We start from the raw sequence: 17097 nt of genomic DNA on the forward strand, positions 1-17097 counted from the left end.
CTTGTAACGGTTAAAGCGGTCGGCGCCACATTGTGCGAGTCGCTCGGCCGAGTAGTCGCTAGAGTGAAGTCCCGCGATTGTATGTGATCGCAGAACTACCAATAGGCAAAGAAGGTTATTTTTAAAACACCAGCAACATCCCAGGGCTAGATAGCTGACATCATTAATAACAATGTTTGTTCTACGTGTTCTGATATAACTCAATACATTAGATACAAGAGATAATGAGTTATTTTTGTCCTATCCTTATATTTTTACTTCTATGTTTGCGCCTCCACGTTAGCGCTAACCTATATACATATATACAACGATATATACATACATATCCCTGGCCGACGATATTGGCTATGGTACGTACTCATGATGTACACTCGTAACTGACAGCAAACATGCAAATCGTCGCTATTTTCGTCTTATAATGCTCTTACAGGGTAACTTAACATTCGGTTGACTGTAAATAATTTATTAATATTCGGCACTTCGAGTATTGCAGTTTTCTTTCTTATGTAGTGTCAAATTGTATTCAAATCGCCTAATGCATTCGACATGGTTTTTACGAACAACCAACAACTAGTGGCAAGTAGCGCAAAACTGCGTTAGTTCACTCAAATTCACTGTCTCCGTGTAAACACCCCCTTACCATCCGCCTTAACGAACATGAGGCAGACTTACTTACATAACTTTATGGATGTTTTTATCGCGTTTTTCGCTTTATTTTACTTTCCTTGTTAGTTAGCTTTTACTGAACAATTCTTGGTTTTTAAATTCCATTTCCTCTATAAAAACGGTATATTAAAGGAATATGGAAATATTTAGATTTTTTGCGGCTACACATTAAGATCAAACAAATATATAAAATATATAATTAGGATAAATCACACAGATTGAGATCACCAAAGTAAATTCGAAACGTGTTACGAAATGTGTTATGGGATACTATGAGTTAGTATCCCATAACACATTTCGTAACGTTACTATATTTTATCAAATACATATATACCTACAGATAAATATCCAAGACCCAGGCCAATCAGAAAGAGATCATTTTCCATCAAGACCCGACCGGGGTTCGAACCCGGGACCTCTCGGTTCAGAGGCAAGTACTTTACCACTGCGCCACCGATGGTCGATAAATAGGACATTTTTAACATTTGATTTTATTTTTAAAATATTGTAATAAGTCATTAAATACGTAAACTTTTTGAAACATCTTGACTTTGTGCTGACTATAATAGCTACAAAAACAATATGAGGAACAAATGAGAATCGAGTTGACCTGTTCCCACTGCCAGCACCTTCCTTATTAATTATATACAACTAGCGGCCCGTCCTGGCTTCGCTCGGGTAAAGCAGAATATAGAACTAAACCTTCCTCTTGAAACACTCTATTTAAAATACCCGCATCCAAATCCGTTGCGTAGTTTTAAAGATCTATGCATAAAGAGGGACAGACAGCGGGATGCGACTTTATTTTATGTTATGTATTTATGTAGTAGTTTGATGTTAACCCCCAACGCAAAAAGATGGGTGTTATAAATGTGACCGCTAAGTGTGTCTTTCTGTCTTTGTACTTGGCACGGATCATCATCAACAGGTGAACCGATTTGAATGCTTTTTTTACATTTGATAGCATTTTTTTATGCGGTCTTACATATGTTTGATCAAGATCGGTTCAGCCAAAAGTTGTAGCGAAATGAATATTGAAAGTCGGGGTTTTTTTTAATTTGTCTAACAAATTTGTTTCTTGAATTACTAAGACCTCATCGACCTTCCTACCTACTATTGCGTCAGAATTAATATTTTGGACAGGCGGAAACAGGAATATCAAACGAAAAGTATCAAAAACAAACTCTAAGGGCACTTCATTAGCGGAGATCGTCGCGATAATTATGTTCAGTAATTAAAACACAACTACGGCCGAAATTAATTAAGAAATTATGATAACAAGCTTGTATCTTCCTCTCTTTCTTCCAATTTACTTGTTGATGAATAATTAGTAACTTTTCTGGAGGAAAATAAAATAGTGTACTACTTTTATAATTGGCTACTCGGCTGGGAGAAAAAACAGAAAGGTATTTCAATAACCAAACACAATAATCAAATGTCACTTTAATTGCTCAGTTATCAGTAATATTATAGTTATTTCGACTCGACAAAAACAAGCAAAATTCCTCTTAGACATGAAAAAAAAATGTCTTGTCAAATATGAATAAATGGCACGAAATATGTCCCTAGTATCCCGATATTAAACAAGGGCTGAATAGAAATATTCCGGGAAATGCGCACATTTTCAATAAAAGCTTTACTATCGACAGGAAACCTTATTGTACATAATACCTTTGAATGTTTCCGCAGACGAGACGAAACCTGCACGTCTTTATATTAAACTTATTCCCGTATTTATACCTCTGCTTTGACTAAAATATTGTATTTCTAGTACGTATTTACGACATTCACCTTTTGTTTAACGTGCAAAAAATAAGTTATAGTTTAGGAATAACGTACAGGTTACATTAAACAAAATGTTGGACTTAAACTAACAATGTTAGTAATTACGTAACCTATATTATTCACATGTTGAATAAAAACAAAAGAGAGGGTAGAAACAGTGGAGCTTTATGTATATTAAATTATAAATGAATGCATACTTGATTCCCTAATTAAAAAATAGTGAGAAATTCTGCATAAACTTATATAATTATCTATTTATTAATCAAATTGACGTAAACTACTGACAGCGGAAAAATATTTGCATATATTTTTTTCCATTATTTGCAGATGATCAAATTAAATCTAGTACCAAAACTTTATTCATAACATTTGCATTTAATAAAAGGGTTACAAAAAGAACAGAGCTCCGTCTCCTCAAGAGGTGTGTTAAAATATATTTTTTGCGAGATCTCCGTATAGAGGATGAAGGGGGAAAATGTGTTGCTTTTATTTTTGTACAGAATTTCATATGATACGTTTTATATAACCCACGGTGTTCAAGGAAAATATTTTTTACCTGGCTACCTGTCGTGATTTTACCTTTTTTGGCGGTAAATCCTCATTCTGAGGCGTCGTTGGTGTTATTCCAAGGAAGCCCGAGTGAGAGTTTGTGCTCGGTGATGTTTGAAATTGTTGTGAAGTATTGGATTTATTTGGAATGATTTCTTAGTTAGATTTTTTGCCAATAGCTTTATATTTAACAAAACTAGCAAACAAGTGATTGATTATATTACCGAACGACAAACATAGTTCATACATACAAATACAAAGGCTTGTAAGAAATATCTCGTTGCACCTTTTTTGGACCGGTTTTGAAATTTTATAAAAAGTATAATTAATAAATAAATAATACAGATTATAGAAATAAATAAATCATACAGATTGAGTTAGCCCCACAGTAAGTTCGAGGCTTGTGTTATGGGATACTAACTCTTTCTTAATAGTTGTATTCCTCATGGGTCGTGATCATTACGTGGAATGAAACACACACAACAACTTTCTTGGCACTATTAACGGGGCGGTTTGCCATTGCCTTCTCCATTTCACACACGAGTTAATAAATCAACCAGTGTGTAGATTTCCTCACGATATTTTCCTTCACCTCAATACTAACTCAACTATAACATATTTTATAACATATACGCAAAATGTATAGTTTAATTTATTGTGGAGTTTCTCTAGCCACAACCTTTGTGACTGTGGTGCTGTCCAGTCAATGGCTCCCCTACTGTCGTGCCTTAACTGTCCCACTGTTCCAGAACATATCAATAAACGTGGCCCAATAATGGCCATAACGCCTCGAAAAGAAGAAGATTTATTGTAAATGCTCATTTGTCCTACGGATCAAGGTAAGTTTAGAGTTAGCATCTAGTAAACATGAACTTTAAGAGAACAGTACGCCATGCCAGTCCAAGTAACTTCAAAAGGTAGTCGGAACAAAAGTGCAGCGCGAACCGTGACTAACCGGAAAGTTGTTAGTGTAGTTAGGTAGTTAGTTGATAATTGTACACGTTCCCAACTAGCAACTCTACTTGTGATCGAGTGCATCTGCTGAGGGACGCAAGTTATGATAAAATGGCGTTATTGTTGCTAAGAGCGCGGATTCGTAGCTCAGCTGTAATTCATTGTTTTGATCTCCGTTGACAGACAGGACAGGAGATTCGGCGTGTTAACGCACGTCGATGTCAAAAACTATGAAACGGAGCGACATGACGCAACGCATCGACGAGGCTTGGCTCTAATCTATCCTGGCTTGGGTGAATGACGAAAACGAAGGTGACTGAACGAAATTCAAGAAGTTTGTATTCGTTTATATCAGTATTTGTTCGAAGTAGAAAATTAATTTGAATAAAAATAAATACCAGGTTCTTGGTCATATTTTACTAGCACACATTTGCGCAAAAATATATATTAGCACTAACAATAAAATTATTTAAGTAATAAAAATAATTCAAGCTTTTATATTTTGCACCACACGCTCTCAGGGTGGGAGTAACAAGGCGGCAAGTATTGCGCGAATTCAAATGGGAAATAGATAACTAGATTACTTAGATCTTGTAAAAAAATTGTTAAACAAAATATTGTTCAAATATTAATAACTTGTTTTAGAGCCACAGCTCAGTCGCGCTCCGTCGTTTTGACGTCCGTTGACAAACGACGCAGAAATTATTATGAAGTTTCGACGTACGTCAACGCATGCCATGCCAGTGTATAATAGTATGCGACGGACGCGAGCGACGCACGACTGAGCAGTGGGGCATGGCTTGGACTAGCTAGCACTAGCAGTGTCATAAAGGTAGACATTTTATTACAATTTTGTAGAAGAACAACATTTACCTAAAACAATGTAATTTTTCGTATAACTAACACCTAATGTACTCTAATGTAGGTACTTCTAATACACAATAATTGAAAAATAAATACTTATTTACTTTAAAATATTCCGCGTGTACATGTTGCATCCGACATGTCGCACTAAGAAATATTACTGTTTTAGTACCTATTTAATGTGATAAAATGTGGCATTTAATTAACTACTTGGCTCTCTAATTTTAGTTTACTTAGGTCAAGCTTTTACCCACCTGTAACAAAGGGATACGTAAACTTAAATTTTCTAATAAAATCCATCGAATCGATAGGCACTTATCTGGGCGTCGTGCGCTTGCATACTAAGCAGCAATTTTAAAAACACGCCTCGAACCTTTTAAGAATTCCAACATTTTTTTAAAGCTGATTGCTTCCCCTTTCCTAATTGATAGGTTTTATTCAGAGCCTTTTTTTCACTCATTTATTAAAGATTTTTACGTTATTAAAGATTACGTATTCATAAAATGTCTGCTTTAATTTGTGTTGTAGACGTTTCCTTAAGGTAAGCAACAGGAAATTAAAAGAATGGCTGCGGTGAAGTTTGTTGCGCCGCTTTTTTCACCTGTGCTTTGGAAGTCGGCAGTAGGCTTACGTATAAAACAAAGCGCCTAATAATGTTTGATGTAAAAAGGTAGTGTATATCATCCTAAATTAGGAGCATTTATTTTTTTATTACCCTTCAACCCTGGAGAAAATAAAGACAATTGAACAACAATAAGATTACAAGCAAGAAAAATGCACATATTATCAAGCAACAATATTATAAATGAATTGATAAATTTCCGTTATTTTAAATGGAATAAATTCCAAATTAAAATACCACCAGTTCATTAACCATACAATTATAATTGGTCCAATCACTGAAACCATGATATCATTAAAGCAAATAAGTTTTTCAGTAAACCACATTATTTTGTGGTTTGAGCCGCGCTCGGCGAGGCGCGTCATTTCCAATACCGCGGAAGAGTGTAATGATCTCGATTTTGTATCAATTTGTGTCGACAAGTACTCTATACAGTACAGACGGTTCAATGCTCTTGCATGTAATTAAAAACTACAGAGATTTATATTTTAATAAAATGTAATCTTATATTTTTTATAAACTACTGAACAAGCAAACAGGCATGCGGCCCACCTGATCCGAAGTGGACACCGCAGCATATGGACACCTGTAATCTTTTCACGCCCTTTTTGAAGAACTCCATGTGTAGGGAAAGCCCTGGTATGGCATATTTTTATTATTTGTGAAGGATACTACCTAAATAAGAGATTTAAGTACTGCGTGAGAGAAGATATCACAGGAATGGATGCGATTATGACAGGAAACAGACGCTAATAAAAGAATAAGACGTACTTTGCCTACCCTTGATGACGAGATAGTTATGTTGAGAGATTCTAAACATCATCTTATATTTAGGGGCAAAGTGTCTAACTAGGTTTATATCTAGTCTTTATTTTTTTTCAATACAGCCTCCGAGAATTCCCAAGATACTGCAAAAACTTGGCCAATTACAATGAAACACAACAACATAACATCTTTTGAGCTTCAAACTTATCCGATTTTGTGGAGTTTTCCCGTTTTCCAAACTTTTAGTCCCCGTTTCAGTACCAGGCGGGACGAAATGCGAGGAGATGTGGCTTCTGTAGAGTAATAAAATAGGTAATTTTTAAAATAATAAAATGACTCGGTGATTGATTTTTTCTTTATTGTATTCTTTTAAAAATACGCCATAAATCTACATTGAACGAATTGGATTTATATCCTGTTATTCATAAAAAGTTAAAACATACTTTAGCCTAAAATATGTTTCGTCTCTTTCAGACTATTTCAAACATTATATAGTGTGATAGTGACAAAACATATTTTAGCTTAAAATGAGCTTTAACTTTTTTTATTAATAAGAGGGGATAGTAACTTCTAAATGGATTTATCTACACAACATAACGGTATAAATATAAAACTTACAAATAGGAAACTAATCACAAAGTTATCACTTATTTTTATAGAAATTTCTTAATTTTGACGACCTCGGTGGCGCAGTGGTAAGGTTCTAGCGACTGAACCGAGAGGTCCCGGGTTCGATCCCCGGTCGGGTCATGATGGAAAATGATCTTTTTCTGACTGGCCCGGGTCTTGGATGTTTATCTATATATGTATTTGTTATAAAATATAGTATCGTTGAGTTAGTATCCCATAACACAAGTCTCGAACTTACTTTGGGGCTAGCTCAATCTGTGTGATTTGTCCTAATTTATTTATTTATTGGACCCGCGAAAGAAAAATGGAAAAAAGAGGCATGGCGTGTACAAGAACAAGAGATAAATATGATACGATAAACTTAAATATTATACATAATGTACAAAACATTGACATGAACTTCATAAATACCTATAAATATAAAAAACTATTCTTATTCATAGTCGTATTCCTCATGGCTGAGGGTCGTTGGTCATTACGTAGAATTAAACGCACATAACGACTTTCTTGGTACTATTAATAGTGGTTTTACCATTGCCTTCTCATTTCACACACAAGTTGATAATCAACCAGTGTGTAATTAGATTAAGAGAATAGACAGGATGCAATTAGATTAAGCATGTACCTAATTACAAATAGTTGAATCACAATCGTTGTGTGAATGTTAAGAAATTATTTTAAAGGTATTTTGAATATTCCCGATAAGAAAGGACATCAGCATATTTCAAACGAGGTATTTAAGAAGACCAAACTGTTTTTATATTATTTAATTTTTACTTAATACTAAGTTAGTCGAATTGAGCCAACGGCTACATGAAGCTTGAATGGGCGGTCCTTCTGACCTTCAGGCCCTTTAGGCAATAAAGCGTCGACGGTCTATCACTCTCACGCCATTTCTGCAAGCCTGGTACTTACAAAACTTTTGTAATAAAACCTTAAGTTTTTCAGTACTCCTTCGTCAGTTAGAAATATTTTTTCTGGAACAAAATTAAATACGGTTTCGCGTTTATTGCATCTGAAATGACAATATTTAATGTTATTTTTGTTGTTGTGTATTAATTTTTACCAATCAGTAGAAATATACGTTTTATAAAGAACGATAGCCAATAACTTACACGCCAAGCCTTCGCACAGATGCAACATTATGCACCTTCGTCTTGAACAACTCTATCTATTAAAAAACTACGTATCAAAATCCGTTGCGTAGTTTCAAAGATACATAGGAACAGACAGCGGGAAGCGACTTTGTTTTATACTATATAATGATGGTAAAAGTCAAATCAAAATATCGAATGTAATGAGAAACATGTTCTCGATACAGTCGAACAACAAAAGTTCCCGAGTTAATTTTCATCTTGTGCCTTCAATAAGGTTTATTGATTGAGCCAATGATCCGCAAGTCGCGTCTTCAGGGATATTATCTGAAACATAATGCTTCCGTTCGGGCTGCTATAAGTTAATCAGATGACGGAGCAGATACGTCGTGTCGTGTTAGTCATGCTTCGCTCTTTGTGAGAACATTTTTGAAATAAGAAAATGCATTTGCAAAATATTATAATATTATAGATTCGAAAAATAAAGCCAGTCAGTTTAGGCTTTAATTTATCTTTGTTAGTCAATTATTTTATTTTGCCAAAGACTAGAAAGTGTAGACATCAAATTAAAACTATAGACTAATATGTTAATATTTTAAAATTATTTTTTTACGCCTACATGTATTATTAGCAGTAGACTATAACTTTTCAACAATATCGCTTCTGGATTCACATACGTGAGGAATTAATTTCAACAAAATATTACCTTTAATTACATAACTTTTTAGCTTGTTCTTTTTTTAAAGGAAAGTTGCTTTTAAAAACTTGTTGGAAAAATAAACAAATTTCCCCTCCTCTCAAGATCTGTTCGTCTATGCATCGTCGAAATCATACATATTGCAGTAAAGACGGAATCGGTAGGAAACCTGGGCGGTCGACATTTTTCTAGACTTCAAACAGAATATCTAAGGAGCAGCTTCTAGCCAGGTACGTTTCGGTCTGAGATTTTTCTTCTAGAATATATAATGTTGGCCTCAAAGTAAGATATATTTACATACAGCGCCAAACTGAATAAAATACGCTTCTTCTTCGGTTGGAAATTCTTTCGTGGGAATGTGTTAAGTGCAAAGAGTGACTTGCAGGTTATATTTTCGACTTAATAAATTACTAAATTATTTATCTATTCGACTTTTTTAAGAATTGAAAGGTATAAAATATAATTGAGTCTGGCTAGGTTAAAATTAGTTTCGACGGAGAGCTCTAATCATCTCGAACGTTAACAAAATAATCAATTACCGAGATCTTTACGAACACCATTCCCCAAGTCCATAACGTGTCCTCATAAAATTGGAACTAGCTAAACTCGTCAGGATTTGACATGGCTATAAACATTTCATTGCCAGAGTAACAAGAAATCTCCGTCGAACGCCCATATGTTTTATCTTCGCTGGTTCTGTCATCCTGGTACCAAGGGAGAATCCATCAAGAAAGATTTCAAACTCCAAGGGTGGTTTCGCCGTCAACTCTCATGCCAACTTTAACATGCGCAAAAAAACGCATATTACGCCATTTTGTTTAAACGTCAGCGGCGCGCCGGTTAATATTAACGTCAAATTTTACTACGCAACTGACCCTAATAAGGCTAAGGCTAAATAGCTTCAACAGCCCAGAGGAGATGATAAACCCCCCTATAACATTAACAAACTAACACTAACCCAAATTTGACATTGTTCTTTTTGTAGACAAGAACATGAATTCGTAGCAAAACTCGTGGTATTTACGTTGAGCGTCTACGAGTAGGCGTTCAATAAGTAAATGCTGTAACATACTTTTTTCTCTCATCTCCGCATTTTCCGGTTACGTTCGGGGCTGTGACGCCGCGAAACACGGGGTCAACGTAAACAATAACTTTGAAATTGTTAGATTCGGCTTTGATTTTACAACCGGCCGCCTGCCTGACGTTAACCCTCCATGGGAATGATAATGTTACCCATCAGCTGCCTAGGCTATGTGTCCGTTAATCGCCTCGTACGACATTCACGGGAGGATCGGTCGGTCCTATTCTAGGGCGAAACCACTGTATATTTTTTTACTGAACCGACTGAATATCCGAAGTCAGTCACGCACCGTCATTTTGACGTCCGTCGACAGGCAACACAGAAATTGTACGAAGTTTCGACGTACGACCACACACGTCCGTGGTAAAACCTATAGAAAACGGAGCTGCATCTTCGCAACGGAGCACGACTGAGCAATGTGGTATGGCTTCAAAGAAAATATGGTATTTTCATTCAACTTTTGGACACAAAAGGAACAGAACACACCGCTGTGATAGAAATAAAAGTCGCAAATAAAACAGGTTAGTCGTACCAAATGAATGGCAGGTGTAAACAGACGAACACTCGTAACATAAGTAATTGGTGTTAAGTCGAGATTGCTTGGAGACGAAGTGGGTAATAGATTCAGTTTGGTACATCCTACTGATATTACGAGTAAAAATGCGAAAGTTTCTGAGGATGTATGTGTGTATTTTTGTTACACTTTCACGCAAAATCTACTGGACCGATTGTTATGAAATGTGGTACACTGAGAGAATATAACCTGGAATAACACATAGGCTACTTACTTTTTTCCCGAAATTCCCACGGGAGCGAACAAAGCCCGGACCGAATCTAGTCAAATATATAGTGATATAAAAATCTCCCTCAGACTGGATCATTTAATCTGAATTTATGACACCGCGACGTTATCCTGGCACGCTGCTCTGGCCGCATACTTAAGTAAGTATACTTGTAGACTACAGTCATCATAAACATCTGATCCCGCCTTAGAATAGGACCGCGCGATATATTCCCGTGGTTGTCGAATGAGGACTATGGACACAATACATTGCATCTGCTAAGTAACAATAGCACTAACAACTATAGCATTAACCTCAAGCAAGTGGAGAATTGTAAAATCACAGCCGAATATTCAAAGTTTCAAGACTTATCTTTTACGCTGACACCGGGCCTCGCGACGTGACAGTCCCTAATACAATTGGGAGATGTGAAGAGCGAGATTGTGAAAAGTGAAAAGCAACTTGACGTCTTAAGCTGCTCATATAACGTAGTTTGCTAACACAGTACTTATCGATAGTCCAATCGATATTGCCGCAGAATCGATAATTGTTTGTTTATTTGAACGGAGCATGGAGATAGTTGGAGAGCGACTTATACGAAAGAAAGAAAGAAAAATTTATTTATTTCATATCACAAACTTAAATGTAAATCTACGACATCATGCCGCGAATGGCGCCGCGAGCTGATTATAATATAGAATTTTTTATATACATTCATGACTGTACAATAATGTTGAATATATTATATTCACTCATGCGGCGAGAAGAAACCCCATTTTATCATTTTTTGCTTATTACTCTTTAATATGATTTTGTCTGAGCTCTGTTCGTCTTGCTTAGCATCTGATGTGGATTAATTGGAAAGACGTTTTGACTCCGTCTTCTGTTTTTGCTGTCACTCGGTTTTTATTACAAGCTTTTATTTAGTTTCACCTGTACCGTCTGTCTGTAATCAAATCTTGGAAATTCAATTTTACAGTGTTGGCTACAGAATTGAAATTTTCCACGTCGCTTCAGTTTCTATGAATGAATTATTATGATAACTATAGCCTGATGGTGCGCCCAGGATTGTCTCCCAACGAGGGAACTCCGCAACGGTTACTATACGGACATTATTTGATTTTTGTTTTCGATTTTTTGTTTACGTCAAAAATGTTTGTTTTGTAAAAAAAATCTAAATATGGCCGCGGTTTTCAGTGCAAATTAATTTAGTATGATACACTTTCAGTAATTATAGTAACAATTATAGCTTTATACTCAACTAGCAGCCCGTCCCGGCTTCGCTCGAGTAAAACCATCGATTTTCAAGTAGTTCAGTAAAGATTTCCGTTAATTTTCATACAAACTTTACCCCTAACTTTTACCCCTTTGGGGTTCGAATTTTGAAAATTCCTTTCGTATCTGAGCACTACGTAATAACCTAAAGCTGCTGCCCAAATTTCGCATTTTTGGCTTCTATGCTGGGCGTTGATTAGTAAAAAACACTTGTTCTTTTATATAACGTATATGAGTATAGAATATATATTACAATAAAATATATAAAACATAACCCAAAGAGTTTTTCCCGAAAGGATGAAAATATAATTAAAACAGTAATAGTCCCTCTCTCTCGTCCTGTTTACGGTATCATTCTTGGCTGTAATGCTTTGAAGCCTGCAATAAATGAACGTTTAAATTTCAAAGTTAGTTATGATTTTACAACAACATTGTCATAAATTTACAGTATAAATATTATTATAATCTGTATCCAAACCTAGTCCCTTCCAGTATGTACATACATAGTTACCGAGCTGACTTGTTTATTTTTATATTATAATACAATGACATAATACTTTTACTTATCTCCAGACAATCATTGCTTTTATATGCTCGCTACATCTTGAATTGTTAAAACAGTATGAAATTATAACAATAAAACAATAATAACTGTTTATTCAGATGTTAGTAACAAATTCACTTAAAATTAAAATCCGTTCCCATAAATTCTCAGTGAGAACTTCGAAATAAAGTCCCTTGCAGGCCCAAAGAATTGGCATGTTCCTCTTTATGTTTTCGCGAGTTGCAGAGCTCGTAAATTAAGGAGTACGTGATCGCACTGACAAACAGACACTCGATGTTTGGGCGCAGTAAGGATCCGAACACATGGACTTGGTTTTAGGATTGAGGTTTAACTGAATTTCCACGCACGTTTTGTTAGGGAAGTATGATATTGAATTGTTTTGTTTCCGTGGTGTGGAGTTATCGCTTCAAAAAAAAGTATACAATGTCCCAAATGCTTCTTCTCTCTCAATTAAGGGAAAGGTTAAGTTGATTATTTGTGTATATTTTGTCTAAGTTTATGTAATAAAGTTTTTTAATAAAAAATAAATCTCAATTCCAATAATGAGCCTCGCGCTTCTTGGTTCTGTATCTAAATCTGTAATAAATGATTTGATTTTGATTTTGATTTTGATTCTGTCTACCCCATCATCATCATCATCAGCCTGGAGCAGTCCACTGCTGGACATAGGCCTCTCCCAAGGTGCGCCACTGCTGTGGGTTTTGGGCTTTTCGAATCCAGTCGTACCCTGCAACCTTACGCAGGTCATCACGCCATCTAACCAGTGGATGGCCCACACTTCGCTTACGTAAGCGTGGTCTCCACTCGAGAACACGTCTACTGAGGCGGTTATCCGTTCTTCTACAGACGTGGCCAGCCCATTGCCACTTCAGCTTGCTGACTTTTTCGGCTGTGCCGGAGACTTTCGTTCTCTGTCGGATGGCCTAATTTCGGACACGATCCCGCAGTGAGATCCCGAGCATAGCTCTCTCCATAGCACGTTGGGCAACTTTCAACTTATGGACTAGTTTCATAGTCAGTGGCCACGTCTCTGAAGCAGACGTCATCACAGGCAAGAGATAAAGAATTTGATGAAATTTGAAAATAACCTAGTTTATGATCCGAGCTTTGCAGGCAATGCTGTGTGCAAGCTTGGTTTACTGACGATAATTTCTTAAGCAGGTGATGATATATACAAACACATTAGTTTTCTCACTCAAATGTGAGTCAGGTTGTATTCAAGAGGCCGGGGAATTACAACCTGGAACCGACCACAGGCGCTTCAGCCCGTCACAACCAGCTATTATGATCCAATCAATGTAAAGTTCGCTTTACAGAGACAGTAAACACGGATTAAAATATGTATGACGTGGTATGTAGCGGATAATTTTGCCTGCTCTTGCCAACGTCGTAATTTCTATGTGATATGTTTATGTCTATCCTATGATATGTTGAGATTTGTAATAGACAACTAACTTTGGCAGCTGATAAACAACAACAGCATTTCGTAGGGTTGACGTCAGGTAGGCAGGTTGTGAGATCGAAGCCAAATCTTAAAATTTTAAGGTTACTTTTTACGCTGAACGCGGGGTTCGCGGCGTCACAGCCCCGAGCACAACGTGGAACACGCGACGATGAGAGAGAGATACTAATAAGAATAACCCAATTTCAACATTAATTGTAGACAGTCGTAGCAAAACTCGTAGACGACTCGTAGACATTTCGTAGACGTTCTACGAAATGCTACACGAGGCGTGTACGATATAAAAACTGACGTGTAAACATATTATATGGTACTTCTATCTTATACTTAGAATCTTGTATTTCATATGAAATTTTAAATTATAATAAAAAAATAAACAAAACATCCAACGCGAATTTAATTAATATATATATATTTAATTTATATTACTAACCCGGGATAAATATAACTATAGGTTTGTCAACATCAAACAGTATTACTTTCGTATGACGCATACACAATTAGGTTTCAGCGGGTTACAATAATTGGATCAGTGATCAAAATTGGAAATTTTACTTATCAATTAGAAAATACATTTCATTTAACAGCAGCGAGGCCCACTCCGGTTTTCAACAAAACATTTTAAAATGTTAAAGCTACAGTTTGTCAATAAAATGAAGGAAATAAATGAACCTGACTCCTTTTGGCTGACAACACAGGGTGTTCATCAGCCAATCTTGACCATACTATGTATATATATTGGTATTGTAATGGCAAAATATGTAGTTCGTTAAATTTATGTATATTTATATATGTCTACGCGCATGCGCTGTAACGACGAGCTCGCGCCTGCGCGATGTTTCTTTTCTTTAAAAAAAAACAAATGCTGTCATGGACGATTCTTGGCTGTTGGATTTTAAAATGTATTGCTCGTGATTTACCAGCCCTTAAATAAATAATCTTTGTCAAATACCGAGTATAATTATTTATAAATATATACTCAGACAAGATCCTACATATATATTTATATATTCTACAGGGTGACTTTTTATTAATTGAATTATTTTGTCTACATGCTTAGACCATGATTCTGAACAACTTTTAGTATGGGTGTAACTCCGTAATCGCGAAAAAAGTCAGCTGTTCAATACAAAATTTTATAGGTACCTAACTTGTTGAAAAATGTATGGATCAGCTGATAGTTTTTTTTTCGCGATTTCAAGGTTGATTCCATACGAAAAGTTGTTCAGTGACCATGAACTAACAAAGACAAAGATTATTTACATTTAGAAAAACATGAGTTTACATCTGAGCATGCAAAGTAATGCCAATGTATAAGAAATCACCCTGTACAACCCGATCAAACATACAAGTGTCTTGTTTATGTGACATAGTTTTCTACCCAAAAGAAGCCCAAGAAAAAACAGACTAATCCTAATTCAAGGAAGCATACTAATCTGTTTAAATTGAATTCCCAAACTTCCTATAAGGCTTAGATAGCTTTCTATAGCTAGCTCTGAATAAATATACATTTTAAAAGCCATTGTTGGTGGTAACCTCCCCCACTGCCGGTCGCTTCCCGCGCTCCAATCCCAACCGTTTATTTTAAATCGTAAATACTAAGCAAGGATTTCATCTTCGTGCCGCGTTCAGTTTGATGGTTGAACGAGATTGAACGAGCTGCAAGTTGCAAGCAAGTTCATCTAAAATATATAATAACACCGGAATCTATGGTACAATAATTATAGATTAAATTTCACAATGAAGTCGTACCATTGTACTTAATTTCCTATTTGAAAGTTTTATATATTTACACTTTTATATTGTGTACATAAATAAATATATAGACAAACTTTCAGATCATCAAGTGTAAGTCGGAACCATGGACTTAGTAAGTACTTCGGTCGGAGTAACTACTAATTCCATTGTCTGAACACATTAAACTAGGTTTATGTATACATATTATTATTATGTTTTGCAATAAATTGGCTTAGAAGTAGGTGCTTACTAAAAAAAACTTCCATGAAATTAAATTCTTAAACTTTGTAAATTACGACCCAGGTCTATGGATATTCACTGTGTAAATAAAAATAACTTCAGTATTAGCAGTTCAACATGATGACCTGCCCTTGCGTGGCCTGATGTCGCCATAGTCTGTCCAATTGCTCCTGCGTTTCTCATTTATATTTCCTTCATTTCATTTCATTTGACGACCTCGGTGGCGAAGTGGTAAAGTGGCCTCTGAACCGAGAGGTCCCGGGTTCCATCCCCGGTCGAGTCATGACGGAAAATGATCTTATTCTGATTTGCCTGATTCTTGGATGTTTATCTATATATGTATATGTTATAAAATATAGTATCGTTGAGTTAGTATCCCATAACACAAGTCTCGAACTTACTTTGGGGCTAACTCAATCTGTGTGATTTGTCCTAATATATTTATTTCATGTCATCATCATCGCGTATTCCCGATCACATTCAGGGTTATGGCACCACGAAGCACGGGAACATTTAAAAAAATAAACCTTATAATTTTGAAGATTCAGTTATCATTTTACAATCGACCGCCTACCTGACGTCAATCCTCAATACCATTTGTCCACGGGCAGATATGGAGTGATCTAGGATTCAGGTTAAACTTAACATAACCATCCGCACTAAACACGTAAATCCCTCGTCCGTCAAGTGAGTGTAAACGGAGCTCTTGCGTCTCCCAGTTAAAATTCAGCGAGTTAAACCCCGCTGAATAATGGCGCGCAATCTCGACGCGACATCTATAATGTTTCACAAATAATCCGATAAATATACGATAATTTGTACCGTTCAATCGTCGTAATCCTGTGGTTGTGGCATATTATAATGATCGTTTGAGAAAAGCTGAATGCGTAGGCAAATTGCCAGACAAATTGAACAAATAAGTATTTACAACATGTATTATGAATGAATTTGATTGACTCGCGTTACTTTAAGTATATATTAGGTACTTTAAGTAGTACTCTGTGCTCACGTGAAATGAGGAGGATTCGAACCTGGAACTTTCGGTTCACCGGCGGACGTTTTAACCATTTGACCGCTGCTACTAAAACTAATCCATATCCACACTAATTATATATATAAATACAGGTATTGTATATATGTTCTCCCAACCTATCGCCGGTTGACTGTGAGATCCCTACACGATATAACTCCGCTGTTGTTCATGAATCTTGTATTAATTTCAATTTATTTTCGTGCTATAAAATTACAAAGTAAAAACGAATGGAACGATTTCGGTGAAATTTGGCACAGAGACAAACAAACTTTTCAGGAGTATGGTTTTATCCGAGC

The sequence above is a fragment of the Plodia interpunctella genome, chromosome 11 (genome assembly GCF_027563975.2).
Source record: "Plodia interpunctella isolate USDA-ARS_2022_Savannah chromosome 11, ilPloInte3.2, whole genome shotgun sequence".
NCBI classification, from domain to species: Eukaryota; Metazoa; Arthropoda; class Insecta; order Lepidoptera; family Pyralidae; genus Plodia; species Plodia interpunctella.